The 21,646-nt window shown below is 47.6% G+C and overlaps 1 protein-coding gene and 1 long non-coding RNA gene across 3 annotated transcripts in view; one reads left to right on the top strand and one right to left on the bottom strand.

Annotated features, from left to right (window-relative positions):
* Positions 1-21,646, bottom strand: part of LOC118379752 (cytoplasmic protein NCK1-like) — a 152,155-nt gene extending 130,509 nt beyond the window's left edge. Inside the window, exon 1 of one of the 2 annotated variants that reach the window (XM_052516616.1) lies at positions 21,391-21,646. The gene's annotated coding sequence lies outside the window, so the exon portion shown is untranslated. The remainder of the gene's footprint in view (positions 1-21,390) is intronic. The other variant, XM_052516617.1, reaches the window with a different exon arrangement.
* On the top strand, positions 16,937-17,815 carry LOC127928976 (uncharacterized). Its single transcript, XR_008133077.1, has 3 exons — positions 16,937-16,960; positions 17,656-17,721; positions 17,755-17,815. It is a non-coding gene; the product is annotated as an uncharacterized LOC127928976 (long non-coding RNA).

The raw sequence follows: 21,646 nt of genomic DNA, 5'->3' as shown, positions 1-21,646 counted from the left end.
ACCTAAGACAGGGAATTTTTACAAGTATTAAATTAATTTGGCTAAGGTGTATGTAAACTTCCGACTTCACTGTATATATCACATTTTAGTTAGCCTTCCACAAGCTTCCCACAATAAGTTGGGTGAATTTTGGCCCATTCCTCCTGACTAAGCACAAATGGTGTAACTGAGTCAGGTTTGTTGGCCTCCTTGCTCACACATGCTTTTTCAGTTCTGCCCACACATTTTCTACAGGATTGAGGTCAGGGCTTTGTGATGGCCACTCCAATACCTTGACTTTGTTGTCCTTAAGCCATTTTGCCACAACTTTGGAAATATGTTTGGGGTCGTTGTCCATCTGGAAGACCCATTTGCGACCAAGCATTAACTTCCTGGCTGATGTCTTGAGATGTTGCTTCAATATATCCAAATAATTTTCCAGCCTCATGATGCCATCTATTTTGTGAAGTGCACCAGACCCTCCTGCAGCAAAGCACCCCCACAACATGATGCTGCCACCCCCGTGCTTCACAGTTGGGATGGTGTTCTTCGGCTTGCAAGCCTCCCCCTTTTTCCTCCAAACATAACGATGGTCATTATGGCCAAACAGTTCTATTTTTGTTCCATCAGACCAGAGGACATTTCTCCAAGTACCATCTTTGTCCCCATGTGCAGTTGCAAACCAAATCCACAGACTGGACAGTAGTGGAGAAGGTGGAAAGTTCCTCGGCGTACACATCACGGACAAACTGAAATGGTCCACCCACACAGACAGCGTGGTGAAGAAGGCCCAACAGCTCCTCTTCAACTTCAAGAGGCTGAAGAAATTTGTCTTGTCACCTAAAACCCTCAATCTTTTACAGATGCACAATCGAGAGCATCCTGTCGGGCTGTATCACCGCCTGGTACGGCAACTGCTCCGCCCTCAACCGTAAGGCTCTCCAGAGGGTAGTGAGGTCTGCACAACGCATCACCGGGGGCAAACTACCTGCCCTCCAGGACTACCTGCCCTCCTACACCACCCAATGTCACAGGAAGGCCATAAAGATCATCAAGGACAACAACCACCCGAGCCACTGCCTGTTCACCCCGCTATCATCCAGAAGGCAAGGTGCATCAAAGCAGGGACCAAGAGACTGAAAAACAGCTTCTATCTCAAGGCCATCAGACTGTTAAACAGCCACCACTAACATTGAGTGGCTGCTGCCAACATACTGACTCATCTCTAACCACTTCAAAAAATAAAAATTGGATGTAATGCCAGTTTATATAATGTTTACATACCCTACATTACTCATCTCATATGTATATACTGTACTCTATTGTAGTGTGCCTTAGTGCCGCTCTGACATTGCTCATCCATATACATATAGTGGCAAGAAAAAGATGAACTCTGGAATGACCTGGATTTCTGCATCACATTTGATCTGATCTTCATCTTAGTCACAACAATAGACAAAAAGTGTGCTAAAACTAATAACATAAATTATTGAATTTTTCTTGTCTATATTGATTGAATACATAATTTAAACTTTCAGAGTGTAGGTTGGAAAAAGTATGAGAACCCCTAGGCTAATGATTTCTCCAAAATTGTAGTCAGGACTCAACTAACCTGGAGTCCAATCAATGAGATGAGATTGGAGATGTTCGTTAGAGCTGCCCTGCCCTATAAAAAGCTATTACTAACTATTCACAAGAAGCATTGCCTGATGTGAACCATGCCTCGAACAAAAGAGATCTCAGAGACCTAAGATTAAGAATTGTTGCCTTGCATGAAGCTCTAAAAGTCAGTCCACGGTTAAGACAAATTGTCTATAAATGGAGAAAGTTCAGCACTGTTGCTACTCTCCCTAGGAGTGGCCATCCTGCAAAGATGACTGCAAGAGCACAGCGCAGAATGCTCAATGAGGTAAAGAAGAATCCTAGAGTGTCAGCTAAAGACTTGTAGAAATCTCTGGAACATGCTAACATCTCTGTTGAACAGTCTACGATACGTAAAACACTAAACAAGAAGGGTGTTCATGGGAGGACACCACAGAAGAAGCCACTGCTGTCCAAAAAAAAAGTTTGCAAAAGTGCACCTGGATGTTCCACAGCGCTACTGGCAAAATATTCTGTGGACAGATGAAACTACAGTTGAGTTGTTTGGAAGGAACACACAACATTATTTGTGGAGAAAAAAAGGCACAGCACACCAACATCAAAAACTCATCTCAACTGTAAAGTCTGGTGGAGGGAGCATCATGCTTTCGGGCTGCTTTGCTGCCTCAGGGCCTGGACAGCTTGCTGTCATCGACAGAAAAATGAATTCCCAAGTTTATCAAGACGTTTTGCAGGAGAATGTTAGGCTATCTGTCCACCAATTGAAGCTCAACAGAGGTTAGGTGATGCAACAGGACAACAGAATGGCTTCAACAGAAGAAAATACACCTCCTGGAGTGGCCCAGTCAGAGTCCCGACCTCCTGGAGTGGCCCAGTCAGAGTCCCGGCCTTCTGGAGTGGCCCAGTCAGAGTCCCGGCCTTCTGGAGTGGCCCAGTCAGAGTCCCGGCCTTCTGGAGTGGCCCAGTCAGAGTCCCGGCCTTCTGGAGTGGCCCAGTCAGAGTCCCGACCTTCTGGAGTGGCCCAGTCAGAGTCCCGACCTGGAGTGGCCCAGTCAGAGTCCCGACCTTCTGGAGTGGCCCAGTCAGAGTCCCGACCTTCTGGAGTGGCCCAGTCAGAGTCCCGACCTTCTGGAGTGGCCCAGTCAGAGTCCTGACCTTCTGGAGTGGCCCAGTCAGTCCTGACCTTCTGGAGTGGCCCAGTCAGAGTCCTGACCTTCTGGAGTGGCCCAGTCAGAGTCCTGACCTTCTGGAGTGGCCCAGTCAGTCCTGACCTTCTGGAGTGGCCCAGTCAGAGTCCTGACCTCAACCTGAGTGTCCCAGTCAGAGTCCCGACCTTCTGGAGTGGCCCAGTCAGAGTCCCGACCTCCTGGAGTGGCCCAGTCAGAGTCCCGACCTCCTGGAGTGGCCCAGTCAGAGTCCCGACCTCCTGGAGTGGCCCAGTCAGAGTCCCGACCTCCTGGAGTGGCCCAGTCAGAGTCCCGACCTCCTGGAGTGGCCCAGTCAGAGTCCCGACCTCCTGGAGTGGCCCAGTCAGAGTCCCGACCTCCTGGAGTGGCCCAGTCAGAGTCCCGACCTCCTGGAGTGGCCCGGTCAGAGTCCCGACCTCCTGGAGTGGCCCAGTCAGAGTCCCGACCTCCTGGAGTGGTCCAGTCAGAGTCCCGACCTTCTGGAGTGGTCCAGTCAGAGTCCCGACCTTCTGGAGTGGTCCAGTCAGAGTCCCGACCTTCTGGAGTGGTCCAGTCAGAGTCCCGACCTTCTGGAGTGGCCCAGTCAGAGTCCCGACCTTCTGGAGTGGCCCAGTCAGAGTCCCGACCTTCTGGAGTGGCCCAGTCAGAGTCCCGACCTTCTGGAGTGGCCCAGTCAGAGTCCCGACCTTCTGGAGTGGCCCAGTCAGAGTCCCGACCTTCTGGAGTGGCCCAGTCAGAGTCCCGACCTTCTGGAGCCCAGTGGCCCAGTCAGAGTCCCGACCTCCTGGAGTGGCCCAGTCAGAGTCCCGACCTCCTGGAGTGGCCCAGTCAGAGTCCCGACCTCCTGGAGTGGCCCAGTCAGAGTCCCGACCTTCTGGAGTGGCCCAGTCAGAGTCCTGACCTTCTGGAGTGGTCCAGTCAGAGTCCTGACCTCCTGGAGTGGCCCAGTCAGAGTCCTGACCTTCTGGAGTGGCCCAGTCAGAGTCCTGACCTTCTGGAGTGGCCCAGTCAGAGTCCTGACCTTCTGGAGTGGCCCAGTCAGAGTCCTGAACTTCTGGAGTGGCTCAGTCAGAGTCCTGACCTTCTGGAGTGGCCCAGTCAGAGTCCTGACCTTCTGGAGTGGCCCAGTCAGAGTCCTGAACTTCTGGAGTGGCCCAGTCAGAGTCCTGACCTTCTGGAGTGGCCCAGTCAGAGTCCTGAACTTCTGGAGTGGCCCAGTCAGAGTCCTGACCTTCTGGAGTGGCCCAGTCAGAGTCCTGACCTTCTGGAGTGGCCCAGTCAGAGTCCTGACCTTCTGGAGAGGCCCAGTCAGAGTCCTGACCTTCTGGAGTGGCCCAGTCAGAGTCCCGACCTCCTGGAGTGGCCCAGTCAGAGTCCCGACCTTCTGGAGTGGCCCGGTCAGAGTCCCGACCTCCTGGAGTGGCCCAGTCAGAGTCCCGACCTCCTGGAGTGGTCCAGTCAGAGTCCTGACCTCAACCCCATTCAGACGCTGTATGATCTTAAGACAACGGTTCACACCAGACATCCCAGGAATATTGTGGAACTGAAACAGTTTTGTAAAGAGGAACAGTCCAAAATTCCTCCTGACCGTTGTGCAGGTCTGATCCACAACTACAGAAAACGTTTGGTTGAGGTTATTGCTGGCAAAGGAGGGTCAACCTGTTATTAAATCCAAAAGTTCACACACTTTTCCCACCCTGCACTGTGATTGTGTTCAATAAAGACATTAAAATGTATAATTGTTTGTGTGTTATTTGTTTAAGCAGACTGTGTCTGTCTATTGTTGTGACTTAAAATGTTATCCGATATTCATCTATGGCCAATTTGTGCAGAAATCCAGGTAATTCTAAATCACAAACGTATTCTTCCCACTGTACTGATATATTCTTAATTCCATTCCTTTACTTTAGATGTGTGTATTGTTGTGAAATTGTTAGCCATTACTTGTTAGATATTATCCCACTGTTGGAGCGAGAAACATGTTATAAAAACAAACGTGCGGCTTTTAAAAGCGAAAACCTGAATAAAAATAAATAGAATAGGGAAAAACAAAACAGAGAAAACTGAATTTGAGGCCTTGGGTGGAGGCCTTCTTCTCCACAGGGCTAGAGGCTCCCAATGGCCAGTTGTTGCAAGTCCAGTAGATCTCCAATGGACTGGGCTGACTTCTAGCCTGAAAGGAAATGGCCCTTTATAAATAGCCTAGCTGGCCTCAACCCCCCTAGCGAACTACAGCTTCCCCCTCCTCCCTCTTGACTCCAGTCCAGTGGGTTACAGTGCTGCTGCTGCAGACAAAATGTCTGTCTGCCTCTTCCCTCCCTGTAGACTTAATGAGAGACTGTGGAGGGGCCTGTCAGTGTGACAATAATTACAGAAACTATACTAGTCACCAGCTGCAACAGGCCCCCTTGCCCTGCCTCACACACACACTCTCCCCCTCACCCCACCACACACACACACACACACACACATTTTCCAGTGAGGACAGAAAGGGAAATGTTGAAATGAAGATAAGTTAATATTGAGCAGATGCCAGACTGGAGACTACAGACATTGAGTTGCCATCCCACCATGAAAATAATGAACATAGGAAACTGGCCACAATGAGATAACTGCCTCTCCAGGCCTGTCATTGGACACAACGCTCTCTACAGAGTTCTGAACTGCCTCTCCAGGGCTGTCATTGGACACAACGCACTCTACAGAGTTCTGAACTGCCCTTGGAAGCAACGTCAGCACAAGAACTGTTCATCGGGAGCTTCATGAAATGGGTTTCCATGGCCTGGCAGCCGGACACAAGCCTAAGATCACCATGTGCAAAGTCATGAGAGGTGTAAAGCTCGCCGCCATTGGACTCTGACGCTGTGGAAACGAGTTCTCTGGTGATGAATCACGCTTCACCATCTGGCAGTCCGACAGACACATCTGGGTTTGGCAGATGCCAGGAGAATGATATCTGCCCCAATGCATAGTGCCAACTGTAAAGTTTGGTGGATGAGGAATAATGGTCTGGGGCTGTTTCTCATGGTTCAGGCTAGGCCCCTTAGTTCCAGTGAAGTGAAATCTTAACACTACAGCATACAATGACATTCTAGGTGATTCTGTGCTTCCAAATTTGTAGCAACAGTTGGGGGAAGGCACTTTCCTGTTTCAGCACAACATTGCCCCTGTGCACAAAGTGAGGTCCATACAGAAATGGTTTGTTGAGATCGGTGTGGTAGAACTTGACTGGCCTGAAGAGCCCCTTCTCCCTAAACCCTCTAGGTTATATCAGATGTGTGGGTGAACCCCTGCCCTTCTCTAGATTATATCAGCTGTGTGGGTGAACCCATCCTGCTTCAGTTTTGCATTTCGCCTCCTGATGATTATGATGACTGACATTGTTGGAATTAAAAATACAAGGCTTAATCAAGTCATCTGCCTCGCCATCAGTCTCTCGTCTGCAGGTATGTTTTGATGTAATGTAATGATGTGAGCCAAGAGTGTGCAAAGCTGTCATCAAGGCAAAGGGTGTCTAGTTTGAAGAAACTCAACTATAAAATATATTTTGATTTGTTTAACACTTTTTTGGTTACTACATGATTCCATATGTGTTATTTCATAGTTCTGATGTCTTCACTATTATTCTACAATGTAGAAAATAGTAAAAATAAATGAAAAACCCTTGAATTAGTAGGTGTCCAAACTTTTGACTGGTACTGTATATATACTTGGACGAGCAATGTCGGAGTGGCATTAACTAAAACACAGTAGTATAGAATACAGCATGTGGTCCTTCTGTAGCTCAGTTGGTAGAGCATGGCGCTTGTAACGCCAGGGTAGTGGGTTCGATCCCCGGGACCACCCATACGTAGAATGTATGCACACATGACTGTAAGTCGCTTTGGATAAAAGCGTCTGCTAAATTGCAAATATTATTATTTATTATTATTATTATTACATATGAAATGAGTAAAGTAAACATGATTAAAAGGGACCAGTGTTCCATTATTCATGTGGCCAGTAATTCCATGTCTACGTATATAGGGCAGCAGCCTCCAGGTTGCAGGGTTGAGTAACCGGGTGGTAGCCAGCAATTTAACAGTCCGATGGCCTTGATAGAAGCTGTTTTTCAGTCTCTCAGTCCCAGCGTTGATGCACCTGTACTGACCTCGCCTTCTGGATGATAGCGGGGTGAACAGGCAGTGGCTCGGGTGGTTGGTGTTCTTAATCTTTTTGGCCTTCCTGTGATATTGAGTGCTGTAGGTGTCCTGGAGGGAAAGCTGTGGTCCCCCGGTGATGCGTTGGGCAGACCATAGCACTCGCTGGAGAGCCCTGCGTTTGAGGGCGGTGAAGTTGCCGTACCAGGAGGTGATACAGACGGACAGAAAGTTTGTGATGTTCTTTGGGGCTAAGCCAAATTTCTTCAGCCTCCTGAGGTTGAAGAGGAGCTGTTGCGATGTGGATAGCGGAGTGCTCCCTCTGCTGTTTCCTGACGTCCACGATCAGCTCCTTCATTTTGTTGACGTTGAGGGAGGGGTTATTTTCCTGGCCGCCAGGGCCCTCACCTCCTCCCTGGAGGATGTCTCATCATTGCTGGTAAATAGGCCTACAACTGTTGTGTCGTCTGTAAACTTGATGATTGAGTTGGAGGCGTGTGTGGCCACGCAGTCATGGGTGAACAGGGAGGACAGGAGGGGGCTGAGCATGAACTGTTGTGGGGCCCCCTGTGTTGAGGATCAGCGAAGTGGAGGTGTTGTTTCCTACCTTCACTACCTGGGGGCTGCCCTTCAAGAAGTCCAGGACCCAGTTGCACAGGGCGGGGTTCAGACCCAGGACCCCAAGCTTAATTAATGATAAGCATTTAATGGTGTTAAATGCTTAGCTATTGTCAATTAACAGCATTCTTACATAGGTATTCCTCTTGTCCAGATGGGATAGGGTAGTTGGCATGGCGATTTGTGTGATGGCGATTGCATCGTCTGTGGATCTATTGGGGCGGTAAGCAAACTGAAGTGGGTCTAGGGTGTCAGGTAAGGTGGAGGTGATATGATCCTTGACTCTCAAAGCATTTCATGAGGACAGAAGTGACGGGGCGATAGTCATTTAGTTCAGTTGCTTTTGAATATGTCCTTAAACACTTCAGCCAACCGGATGCCGTCTGGGCCAGCCAACCGGATGCCGTCTGGGCCAGCCAACCGGATGCCGTCTGGGCCAGCCAACCGGATGCCGTCTGGGCCAGCAGCCTTACGAGGAATAACACACTTAAAATGTCTTACTTTGGGTTGCAAAGGATCAGAAATGTTCAGGTAAATTCCCAGTCTTAAATTCATCAAACAAAAGTTAGCTTATGAACCTTATGCTTATGAACCTTTTTTGTGGAATACACATAAGGCAATTATAGGGCTTGTGGAAAATGTTGGTTAAACTATCCCCAATTCAATGGAATTACAACCCTCTGCATGCACAGTGCATTCTTCCATCACATATACAGCTGATTCTCAAGATCTTGCACACTAATGAGATGCTATTGAGCCCACACTACTACACTGTCTGAGCCAAGGACTACATGCTTTCTGGTAAGTTTTGATTACAGTACTGGGTGGGGTGAATATATTTTATATGGCATACATTATTTTTTGTTAACTAGTAAATAGTAGCCTACAGCAAAGTGTGTTTAAATCCTTTATAACTTGTTAACAATTTCTGCTAGTTAGTTTTTGCTACCATGTGGATTTTAGCTTGCTTGAACAGGGAGTACAGGAGAGGGCTCAGAACGCACCCTTGTGGGGCCCCAGTGTTGAGGATCAGCGGGGTGGAGATGTTGTTGCCTACCCTCACCACCTGGGGGCGGCCAATAAGGAAGTCCAGTACCCAGTTGCACAGGGCGGGGTCGAGACCCAGGGTCTCGAGCTTGATGACGAGCTTGGAGGGCACTATGGTGTTAAATGCCGAGCTGTAGTCGATGAACAGCATTCTCACATAGGTATTCCTCTTGTCCAGATGGGTTAGGGCAGTGTGCAGTGTGGTTGAGATTGCATCGTCTGTGGACCTATTTGGGCGGTAAGCAAATTGGAGTGGGTCTAGGGTGTCAGGTAGGGTGGAGGTGATATGGTCCTTGACTAGTCTCATAAAGCACTTCACGATGACTGAAGTGAGTGCTACGGGGCGGTAGTCGTTTAGCTCAGTCGCCTTAGCTTTCTTGGGAACAGGAACAATGGTGGCCCTCTTGAAGCATGTGGGAACAACAGACTAGGATAGGGATTGATTGAATATGTCCGTAAACACACCAGCCAGCTGGTCTGCGCATGCTCTGAGGGCGAGGCTGGGGATGCCGTCTGGGCCTGCAGCCTTGTGAGGGTTAACACGTTTAAATGTTTAAACGCCAAACGGGTGATGATTTAACAAAAGTGCATTCGCATCAGGGTATATGCAGCAGTTTGGGCCGCCTGGCTCGTTGCGAACTGTGTGAAGATAATTTCTTCCTAACAATTAATTTGCCAGAATTTTACATAATATTGAAGGTTGTGCAATGTAACAGCAATATAGATGCTATCAGGTGTAGAGAGACAATATTTTGACTTAGGGTTGCCACCATATGGAACTGCTCCGTATTTCACTGAAAGAATAAACGTTTTGTTTTCGAAATGAAAGTGTCCGGATTTGACCATATTAATTTCCTGCCTAGCAAACAGAGATTAATGACCCGTTTCGGTGTATTTATTATATTATAATTAAGTCTATCATTTGATAGAGGAGTCTGACTGAGCAGTAGTAGGCAGCAGCAGGCTAGTAAGCATTCATTCAAACAGCACTTTACTGTGTTTGCCAGCAGCTCTTAGCAATGCTTGATTCAGTGCTGTTTATGACTTCAAGCCTATCAACTCCCGAGATTAGGCTGGCAATACTAAAGTACTTATTAGAACATCAGATAGTCAAAGGTATATGAAATATAAATGGTATAGAGAGAAATAGTCCTATAATAACTACAACCTAAAACTTCTTACCTGGGAATATAGAAGACATGTTAAAAGGACCACCAGCTTTCACATGTACTCATGTTCTGAGCAAGGAACTGAAACGTCACGAACATAAATGTTACATGGCACATATTGCACTTTTACAACAATGTGTTTTTGCATTACTTAAACCAAATTGAACATGTTTCATTATTTATTTGAAACTAAATTGGTTTTATTTAAGTTAAAATAAGTGTTAATTCAGTATTATTGTTGTAATTGTCAATATTACAAATATATATATATTATAAAAAATTAAATTAAAAAAATGTAAAATAAAATTGGCCGATTAAATCGGTATAGGCTTTTTTTTTGGTCCTCCAATAAATCGGTATTGGCTTTGAAAAAATCTAAATCGTTCGACCTCTACATGAAACGTACACCACCGCCCTTCTTCTTCCCGGATAGTTCTTTATTCCTGTCTGCGCGATGGACTGAGAACCCAGCTGGCTGTATGGACAGGGACAGTACATCTGGAGAGAGCCATGATTCCATGAAACATAGTATGTTGTGACATTCCCTGATGTCTCTATGGAAGGAGATCCTCGCCCTGAGCTCATCTACTTTATTGACCAAGGAATGAACATTAGCGAGTAATACACTCAGAAGCGGTGGATGGTGTGCGCGCCTCCTGAGTCGGACTAGAAGTCCACTCCAAATACCTCTTCTCCGCCAGCGGTGTCTTGGGACAGCCTCTGGAATAAGTTCAATTGCCCTGGGGGGGTACAAACAAATGATACAACTTGGAAAAGCCGTATTCCTGGTCGTAATGCTGGCGAGTTCCCACCGCTCTGATATCCATTAGTTCTTTCCAGCTGTATGTAACAACACAAAAAATAACTTTCTGGGCTGATAATGTAAGAAATAACACACAAAAAAACACTGCAAAGTTGCTTAGCTTGAAGCAGACCTGCCACATCTGTTGGCGCCATCTTGCACTCAAGGTTTATACGAATATGTCCATTCAATGGAAAATTACATCAGGAAAAAAACAATGTTCCAAACCCCATGTCTCTACCATATATGGTTCAAAAGTTACCAACGATTTACTCTGATATTTTAGCATGTTTAGAGTGACTGGAATGTCATCACATAACCCATGATCAAAAAAGTGTTCCGTGCTGAATGGAACTCTGTGGTGCTGCTCGACGGCAGAACCGCGCAAACTTCAAACGGCAACTGACAAGCTCACTCGTGGCTGCAGGTTCGTGAGTGAAAATATGGGCTTTTCATAAATTAAATCCGCTGAAAACTAAAACTAAAAAAGGGACGAAAGATGTATTTACTTACAAAGCTGACAGACTGAATTTCAACATCCCACCCTCTGTGGAGACAATCTGTTCTTGTTTTCATTGTGGATTTCTGAGTCTTTCCCTTTAAATCGCCATAGAAACGGCCCCTCAACATAGATTGATTGTGGTTATAGGCAATGGAAGCCAAGGATCTGGAGGTGAAAATTAGGAAAGTATGAAGTTGATTTTGATTGGTCCAACCAGCAGAAACACTTCCAGATGGTACCACCTCACAACACCAAATATGGAAGAGATAGAACCAGGTGCAGCCCGGTCTAAACCAGCAACGTTCACAGCACATTAACGTCCTTATTTGAGAAAACCAGGTGCAGCCCGGTCTAAACCAGCAATGTTCACAGCACATTAATGTCCTTATTTGAGAAAACCAGGTGCAGCCCGGTCTAAACCAGCAATGTTCACAGCACATCAACGTCCTTATTTGAGAAAACCAGGTGCAGCCCGATCTAAACCAGCATTGTTCACAGCACATTAATGTCCTTATTTGAGAAAACCAGGTGCAGCCCGGTCTAAACCAGCAATGTTCACAGCACATTAACGTCCTTATTTGAGAAAACCAGGTGCAGCCCGGTCTAAACCAGCATTGTTCACAGCACATTAACGTCCTTATTTGAGAAAACCAGGTGCAGCCCGATCTAAACCAGCATTGTTCACAGCACATTAACGTCCTTATTTGAGAAAACCAGGTGCAGCCCGGTCTAAACCAGCATTGTTCACAGCACATTAACGTCCTTATTTGAGAAAACCAGGTGCAGCCCGGTCTAAACCAGCATTGTTCACAGCACATTAACGTCCTTATTTGAGAAAACCAGGTGCAGCCCGATCTAAACCAGCATTGTTCACAGCACATTAATGTCCTTATTTGAGAAAACCAGGTGCAGCCCGATCTAAACCAGCAATGTTCACAGCACATTAACGTCCTCATTTGAGAAAACCAGGTGCAGCCCGGTCTAAACCAGCATTGTTCACAGCACATTAACGTCCTTATTTGAGAAAACCAGGTGCAGCCCGATCTAAACCAGCATTGTTCACAGCACATTAATGTCCTTATTTGAGAAAACCAGGTGCAGCCCGATCTAAACCAGCATTGTTCACAGCACATTAACGTCCTTATTTGAGAAAACCAGGTGCAGCCCGGTCTAAACCAGCAACGTTCACAGCACATTAACGTCCTCATTTGAGAAAACCAGGTGCAGCCCGGTCTAAACCAGCAACGTTCACAGCACATTAACGTCCTCATTTGAGAAAACCAGGTGCAGCCCGGTCTAAACCAGCATTGTTCACAGCACATTAACGTCCTTATTTGAGAAAACCAGGTGCAGCCCGGTCTAAACCAGCAATGTTCACAGCACATTAACGTCCTTATTTGAGAAAACCAGGTGCAGCCCGGTCTAAACCAGCATTGTTCACAGCACATTAACGTCCTTATTTGAGAAAACCAGGTGCAGCCCGGTCTAAACCAGCATTGTTCACAGCACATTAACGTCCTTATTTGAGAAAACCAGGTGCAGCCCGATCTAAACCAGCATTGTTCACAGCACATTAATGTCCTTATTTGAGAAAACCAGGTGCAGCCCGATCTAAACCAGCAATGTTCACAGCACATTAACGTCCTTATTTGAGAAAACCAGGTGCAGCCCGGTCTAAACCAGCATTGTTCACAGCACATTAACGTCCTTATTTGAGAAAACCAGGTGCAGCCCGATCTAAACCAGCATTGTTCACAGCACATTAATGTCCTTATTTGAGAAAACCAGGTGCAGCCCGATCTAAACCAGCATTGTTCACAGCACATTAACGTCCTTATTTGAGAAAACCAGGTGCAGCCCGGTCTAAACCAGCAACGTTCACAGCACATTAACGTCCTCATTTGAGAAAACCAGGTGCAGCCCGGTCTAAACCAGCAACGTTCACAGCACATTAACGTCCTTATTTGAGAAAACCAGGTGCAGCCCGGTCTAAACCAGCATTGTTCACAGCACATTAACGTCCTTATTTGAGAAAACCAGGTGCAGCCCGGTCTAAACCAGCAATGTTCACAGCACATTAACGTCCTTATTTGAGAAAACCAGGTGCAGCCCGGTCTAAACCAGCATTGTTCACAGCACATTAACGTCCTTATTTGAGAAAACCAGGTGCAGCCCGGTCTAAACCAGCATTGTTCACAGCACATTAACGTCCTTATTTGAGAAAACCAGGTGCAGCCCGATCTAAACCAGCATTGTTCACAGCACATTAATGTCCTTATTTGAGAAAACCAGGTGCAGCCCGGTCTAAACCAGCATTGTTCACAGCACATTAACGTCCTTATTTGAGAAAACCAGGTGCAGCCCGGTCTAAACCAGCAATGTTCACAGCACATTAACGTCCTCATTTGAGAAAACCAGGTGCAGCCCGGTCTAAACCAGCATTGTTCACAGCACATTAACGTCCTTATTTGAGAAAACCAGGTGCAGCCCGGTCTAAACCAGCAACGTTCACAGCACATTAACGTCCTCATTTGAGAAAACCAGGTGCAGCCCGGTCTAAACCAGCAACGTTCACAGCACATTAACGTCCTCATTTGAGAAAACCAGGTGCAGCCCGGTCTAAACCAGCATTGTTCACAGCACATTAATGTCCTTATTTGAGAAAACCAGGTGCAGCCCGGTCTAAACCAGCAATGTTCACAGCACATTAACGTCCTTATTTGAGAAAACCAGGTGCAGCCCGGTCTAAACCAGCATTGTTCACAGCACATTAACGTCCTTATTTGAGAAAACCAGGTGCAGCCCGGTCTAAACCAGCAATGTTCACAGCACATTAACGTCCTTATTTGAGAAAACCAGGTGCAGCCCGGTCTAAACCAGCATTGTTCACAGCACATTAACGTCCTTATTTGAGAAAACCAGGTGCAGCCCGGTCTAAACCAGCATTGTTCACAGCACATTAACGTCCTTATTTGAGAAAACCAGGTGCAGCCCGATCTAAACCAGCATTGTTCACAGCACATTAATGTCCTTATTTGAGAAAACCAGGTGCAGCCCGGTCTAAACCAGCATTGTTCACAGCACATTAACGTCCTCATTTGAGAAAACCAGGTGCAGCCCGGTCTAAACCAGCATTGTTCACAGCACATTAACGTCCCTTATTTGAGAAAACCAGGTGCAGCCCGGTCTAAACCAGCATTGTTCACAGCACATTAACGTCCTTATTTGAGAAAACCAGGTGCAGCCCGGTCTAAACCAGCATTGTTCACAGCACATTAACGTCCTCATTTGAGAAAACCAGGTGCAGCCCGGTCTAAACCAGCATTGTTCACAGCACATTAACGTCCTCATTTGAGAAAACCAGGTGCAGCCCGGTCTAAACCAGCAACGTTCACAGCACATTAACGTCCTCATTTGAGAAAACCAGGTGCAGCCCGGTCTAAACCAGCATTGTTCACAGCACATTAACGTCCTCATTTGAGAAAACCAGGTGCAGCCCGGTCTAAACCAGCAACGTTCACAGCACATTAACGTCCTCATTTGAGAAAACCAGGTGCAGCCCGGTCTAAACCAGCATCGTTCACAGCACATTAACGTCCTCATTTGAGAAAACCAGGTGCAGCCCGGTCTAAACCAGCATTGTTCACAGCACATTAATGTCCTTATTTGAGAAAACCAGGTGCAGCCCGGTCTAAACCAGCATTGTTCACAGCACATTAACGTCCTTATTTGAGAAAACCAGGTGCAGCCCGGTCTAAACCAGCAACGTTCACAGCACATTAACGTCCTCATTTGAGAAAACCAGGTGCAGCCCGGTCTAAACCAGCATTGTTCACAGCACATTAACGTCCTCATTTGAGAAAACCAGGTGCAGCCCGGTCTAAACCAGCATTGTTCACAGCACATTAACGTCCTCATTTGAGAAAACCAGGTGCAGCCCGGTCTAAACCAGCATTGTTCACAGCACATTAACGTCCTCATTTGAGAAAACCAGGTGCAGCCCGGTCTAAACCCGCAACGTTCAAAAAGGTTTGCTGTGTGCCTTCACTCGGTCTTCCTCCTCACTGGGCCTGCTGTTTCAACACAGCACCAATAACCTGCCTGTCTCCCTGCCGCTTTTCTCCCACTCTTTACCCTTTGTAATGTGTGAAACTACACAATGTCTTTACAATATATTATTCAGATACATTGTAAAAAAAAATAATAATACTAAAACAAATGTGTATTTTCCCACACCTACCCCATCCAGGTGCAAATTCGGGGAGGGAAAACAAATAAATAGCTTTGCATGTGTGGCTCCTTACCACAATCAATCAGTATGGCAGAAATAATCCCTGCTCAGAGGGACTTAGAATTCATCTTTGCACAGAAACTAGTGTGGAAGGAACATCTTCCACTCTGGAAGATGAAGAGTCTTCAGAATATGAGGATCATGTCTCTTTCAATTCATAGTGTGACAGTGAGTTGGAAGAAGAGGATGAGAATGACCCTCAACCAGCGCCAGGACCAGCCCGTCAGCAACCAGGACCAGCCCGTCAGCAGCCAGCCCCAGGACCAGCCCGTCAGCAACCAGGACCAGCCCGTCAGCAGCCCCAGCCCGTCAGCAACCAGGACCAGCCCGTCAGCAAGCAGCCCCAGGACCAGCCCGTCAGCAACCGGCCCCAGGACCAACCCGTCAGCAACCAGCCCCAGGACCAGCCCATCAGCAACCAGCCAGAGGACCAGCCCATCAGCAACCAGCCAGAGGACCAGCCCATCAGCAACCAACTCCAGGACCAGCCTCAGGACCAGCCCATCAGAAACCAGCTCATCAGAAACCAGCTCATCAGAAACCAGCTCATCAGTGGCCTGCAGGAGGAGAAATATTAACGTAAAAAAAGAAGTGAAATTGAATGGTCTTCATGCCCAAAGAATGAGCCACCAAACATGGCTGCCAATGTGATGAGGATGCAACCAGGGCCAACACAGATGGCGGTTACTGATGTTCAGGACATACAGTCTTCTAACTGTTCATCCCAGACACCATCCAGAAATTCATTCTGGACTGGACTCATTTGGAGGGAAGGCGTGTTTTTGGAGAGGGATGAAAGGAGATGGACCAAGCTCATTAACATGCATACTCTGGGGTTGTTATCCTTGCTGGTGTTTTCAGATCCAATAGGGAATCCACAGGATCTCTGTGGGATGCAGAAACTGGCGGAAAACTTTTCAGTGAAACAATGTCTCTGGAACACTTCCACATTATTTCCAGGATTATCAGCTTCGATAACAGAGACACCAGCTCAGCTCAGCGGCAGAGAGACAAGCTAGCTGCTATCAGGTCAGTGCAGAGAGACAAGCTAGCTGCTATCAGGTCAGTGCAGAGAGACAAGCTAGCTGCTATCAGGTCCGTGCAGAGAGACAAGCTAGCTGCTATCAGGTCCGTGCAGAGAGACAAGCTAGCTGCTATCAGGTCAGTGCAGAGAGACAAGCTAGCTGCTATCAGGTCAGTGCAGAGAGACAAGCTAGCTGCTATCAGGTCAGTGCAGAGAGACAAGCTAGCTGCTATCAGGTCAGTGCAGAGAGACAAGCTAGCTGCTATCAGCTCAGCGGCAGAGAGACAAGCTAGCTGCTATCAGGTCAGTGCAGAGAGACAAACTAGATGCTATCAGGTCAGTGCAGAGAGACAAGCTAGATGCTATCTGGTCAGTGCAGAGAGACAAGCTAGCTGCTATCAGGTCAGTGCAGAGAGACAAGCTAGCTGCTATCAGGTCAGTGCAGAGAGACAAGCTAGCTGCTATCAGGTCAGTGCAGAGAGACAAGCTAGCTGCTATCAGGTCAGTGTAGAGAGACAAGCTAGCTGTAATCAGGTCAGTGCAGAGAGACAAGCTAGCTGCAATCAGGTCCGTGCAGAGAGACAAGCTATCTGCTATCAGGTCAGTGCAGAGAGACAAGCTAGCTGCTATCAGGTCAGTGCAGAGAGACAAGCTAGCTGCTATCAGGTCAGTGCAGAGAGACAAGCTAGATGCTATCAGGTCAGTGCAGAGAGACATGCTAGATGCTATCAGGTCAGTGCAGAGAGACAAGCTAGCTGCTATCAGGTCAGTGCAGAGAGACATGCTAGATGCTTGTCAGGTCAGTGCAGAGAGACATGCTAGATGCTTGTCAGGTCAGTGCAGAGAGACATGCTAGATGCTATCAGGTCAGTGCAGAGAGACAAGCTAGATGCTATCAGGTCAGTGCAGAGAGACAAGCTAGATGCTATCAGGTCAGTGCAGAGAGACAAGCTAGATGCTATCAGGTCAGTGCAGAGAGACAAGCTAGCTGCTATCAGGTCAGTGCAGAGAGACAAGCTAGATGCTATCAGGTCAGTGCAGAGAGACAAGCTAGATGCTATCAGGTCAGTGCAGAGAGACAAGCTAGATGCTATCAGGTCAGTGCAGAGAGACAAGCTAGCTGCTATCAGGTCAGTGCAGAGAGACAAGCTAGCTGCTATCAGGTCAGTGCAGAGAGACAAGCTAGCTGCTATCAGGTCAGTGCAGAGAGACAAGCTAGATGCTATCAGGTCAGTGCAGAGAGACATGCTAGATGCTATCAGGTCAGTGCAGAGAGACAAGCTAGCTGCTATCAGGTCAGTGCAGAGAGACAAGCTAGATGCTATCAGGTCAGTGCAGAGAGACAAGCTAGCTGCTATCAGGTCAGTGCAGAGAGACATGCTAGATGCTATCAGGTCAGTGCAGAGAGACAAGCTAGATGCTATCAGGTCAGTGCAGAGAGACAAGCTATCTGCTATCAGATCAGTGCAGAGAGACAAGCTAGATGCTATCAGGTCAGTGCAGAGAGACATGCTAGATGCTATCAGGTCAGTGCAGAGAGACAAGCTAGCTGCTATCAGGTCAGTGTGGGACAAGTGGGTGGACCGCCTTCCCCTGTTGTACAACTCTGGGCCCAACGTTACTGTTGATGAGCAGCTTATGCCATTTAGGGGCTTCTGCCCCTTCAGGCAGTACATTCTGTCTAAACCCGCAAAATATGGAACCAAGATCTGGGCTGCCTGTGATGCTGCTTCATCAAATGTGAGGAACTTGCAAGTGAAAGGGGAAGCCAGATAGAGGAGCCCCTGAGAAGAGCCAAGGGATGCAGGTTGTCCTGGATGAGCCCCTGAGAAGAGCCAAGGGATGCAGGTTGTCCTGGATGAGCCCCTGAGAAGAGCCAAGGGATGCAGGTTGTCCTGGATGAGCCCCTGAGAAGAGCCAAGGGATGCAGGTTGTCCTGGATGAGCCCCTGAGAAGAGCCAAGGGATGCAGGTTGTCCTGGATGAGCCCCTGAGAAGAGCCAAGGGATGCAGGTTGTCCTGGATGAGCCCCTGAGAAGAGCCAAGGGATGCAGGTTGTCCTGGATGTGACACAGACTCCGTGACCACAACATCACATTCAAAAACTTTTTTACTATTACAAGCGGGGACAGGAGCTCCTCAAGAGGAAGGTTGACAATGATAGTGTTGGTGTCTGACTCTCCTACCTCGGTCTGCTGTAACTATGTGAGTGAGATGTTAGTAAAATTCCTGACCTAAGTGTTTTCATCATTCTAGATTGCAGCCGGTAGCAACCAGAAGAAGCACTGCGATGCGTGTGGACCCAAGAAGGACAGGAAGACGTGGTACACATGCATCAAGTGCAAGAAATACATTTCCAACACACACACAGTAAAACTCTGTCCCTCGTGTGGTGTGTAGACCGGCCTACATTTCTGTTCAATGGGGCTCATTTATCTCCATAAAATACTGTATGTAAAATATGTCCTTCCAATTGGTTCAGTTCAAAGCAATAAAACATCAATAGTGATGAAAACCTTGTTTAATTTATATTTTTTTCTCTACATTGTACGGCAGTAAGTGAATGCACCACAACATACCCAGCTAACTCCTTTCTTGCTTATTGTGTAGCGGGGGATAAACAAATTATTGTGTGTGATTATGGATGTGTAGCTAGCTATGCAGGCGATATGTGTACGGACCGTAAAACCTCCCCACCATGACAAACCAACCTGCACCTCCCCACCATGACAAACCAACCTGCACCTCCCCACCATGACAAACCAACCTGCACCTCCCCACCATGACAAACCAACCTGCACCTCCCCACCATGACAAACCAACCTGCACCTCCCCACCATGACAAACCAACCTGCACCTCCTCACCATGACAAACCAACCTGCACCTCCTCACCATGACAAACCAACCTGCACCTCCCCACCATGACAAACCAACCTGCACCTCCTCACCATGACAAACCAACCTGCACCTCCTCACCATGACAAACCAACCTGCACCTCCTCACCATGACAAACCAACGCGCACCTCCTCACCATGACAAACCAACCTGCACCTCCCCACCATGACAAACCAACCTGCACCTCCTCACCATGACAAACCAACCTGCACCTCCCCACCATGACAAACCAACCTGCACCTCCCCACCATGACAAACCAACCTGCACCTCCCCACCATGACAAACCAACCTGCACCTCCTCACCATGACAAACCAACCTGCACCTCCCCACCATGACAAACCAACCTGCACCTCCTCACCATGACAAACCAACCTGCACCTCCTCACCATGACAAACCAACGCGCACCTCCCCACCATGACAAACCAACCTGCACCTCCTCACCATGACAAACCAACCTGCACCTCCTCACCATGACAAACCAACCTGCACCTCCCCACCATGACAAACCAACCTGCACCTCCCCACCATGACAAACCAACCTGCACCTCCCCACCATGACAAACCAACCTGCACCTCCTCACCATGACAAACCAACCTGCACCTCCCCACCATGACAAACCAACCTGCACCTCCCCACCATGACAAACCAACCTGCACCTCCCCACCATGACAAACCAACCTGCACCTCCTCACCATGACAAACCAACCTGCACCTCCCCACCATGACAAACCAACCTGCACCTCCTCACCATGACAAACCAACCTGCACCTCCCCACCATGACAAACCAACCTGCACCTCCTCACCATGACAAACCAAAGGGCACCTCCCCACCATGACAAACCAACCTGCACCTCCCCACCATGACAAACCAACCTGCACCTCCTCACCATGACAAACCAACCTGCACCTCCCCACCATGACAAACCAACCTGTACCTCCTCACCATGACAAACCAACCTGTACCTCCCCACCATGACAAACCAACCTGCACCTCCTCACCATGACAAACCAACCTGCACCTCCTCACCATGACAAACCAACCTGCACCTCCTCACCATGACAAACCAACCTGCACCTCCTCACCATGACAAACCAACGCGCACCTCCTCACCATGACAAACCAACGCGCACCTCCTCACCATGACAAACCAACGCGCACCTCCTCACCATGACAAACCAACCTGCACCTCCTCACCATGACAAACCAACCTGCACCTCCTCACCATGACAAACCAACCTGCACCTCCTCACCATGACAAACCAACCTGCACCTCCCCACCATGACAAACCAACCTGCACCTCCCCACCATGACAAACCAACCTGCACCTCCTCACCATGACAAACCAACCTGCACCTCCCCACCATGACAAACCAACCTGCACCTCCTCACCATGACAAACCAACGCGTTGTCCTCCATTCGTTTAAAACGTGTCGACAGAGATATATTTTGAACTGTGCTGAGAACAGCATCTGTCCTGCTGTACGTGGCGTTTCAGACGATGATAAAACATCTATACACGAGTGAAGTGAGTTCGGGAAAAACTTAAAGTATAATAGTTTCCACATATCAACTGTATGTATCACAAAATCAGAATCAAATAAAGTCCGTCTTCGCAAAAATAACATTGTCACTGTACTAAAACGTTTATTTTCATAAACGGATTTTCTGCATTTGTCAAAAGTCCCATCAGGGAGCCTCATTTCAGATGTGTAAAATGTAAACTTCATTACTAGGTGAATCGTTCTTCTTGCAAAACATATTAAACGTTTTAAAAAACGAACTATTCTATGAATCTGACTATCCACAATAATCCTACTATGTGAGACAATCTGAGCCCGACAAATGAACACCCAGTTGGCATATCTGCCACCCTGGCAAGACAGCTGGCGAACTAACATTAGCAATCTAGACAACTAGCTTTGCCAAGAAGGCAGTGATAGCTATGTAGTTAAATAATCAATATGATATTATTCAGCAAACACTACGAGGGATGATGTTTTATTATCATGCCGTGCCTCTGTTCCTAAGAGTTCAGGCCAGATTTGATATTTCTTTTGCTAAACCTACCAGCTAGTGAAGCTAATCAAGTTGCTGGGATGAACATTGCAGATCCTCCGCTTCCTTACCTGGTTATAGCTGATCGGTCGTACCTGTCCTTTCTCGGTTGATGAAATCACCATGTACAGCAAAGATGATTTGAAACGCCCGTGTAGATGGATGGTGGCTAGGACCAAAACCCAGCGAGCTATAAGGTAACCTTGCACAACTTGTCTAGCTGACTATAATCATAATACCAACCTTGTTGGAAATAGCTTTCCCGTTTCCAGCATGACAAAAGCTCAAGCCACAGAGATAGCTCTGCGAGTTGCTCCCAGTGTTCAA

This window comes from Oncorhynchus keta, unplaced genomic scaffold (genome assembly GCF_023373465.1).
Source record: "Oncorhynchus keta strain PuntledgeMale-10-30-2019 unplaced genomic scaffold, Oket_V2 Un_scaffold_515_pilon_pilon, whole genome shotgun sequence".
Classification (NCBI taxonomy): Eukaryota; Metazoa; Chordata; class Actinopteri; order Salmoniformes; family Salmonidae; genus Oncorhynchus; species Oncorhynchus keta.
Note: the sequence above shows the minus strand (reverse complement) of the source record. Positions and strands in the feature narration are given on the sequence as shown.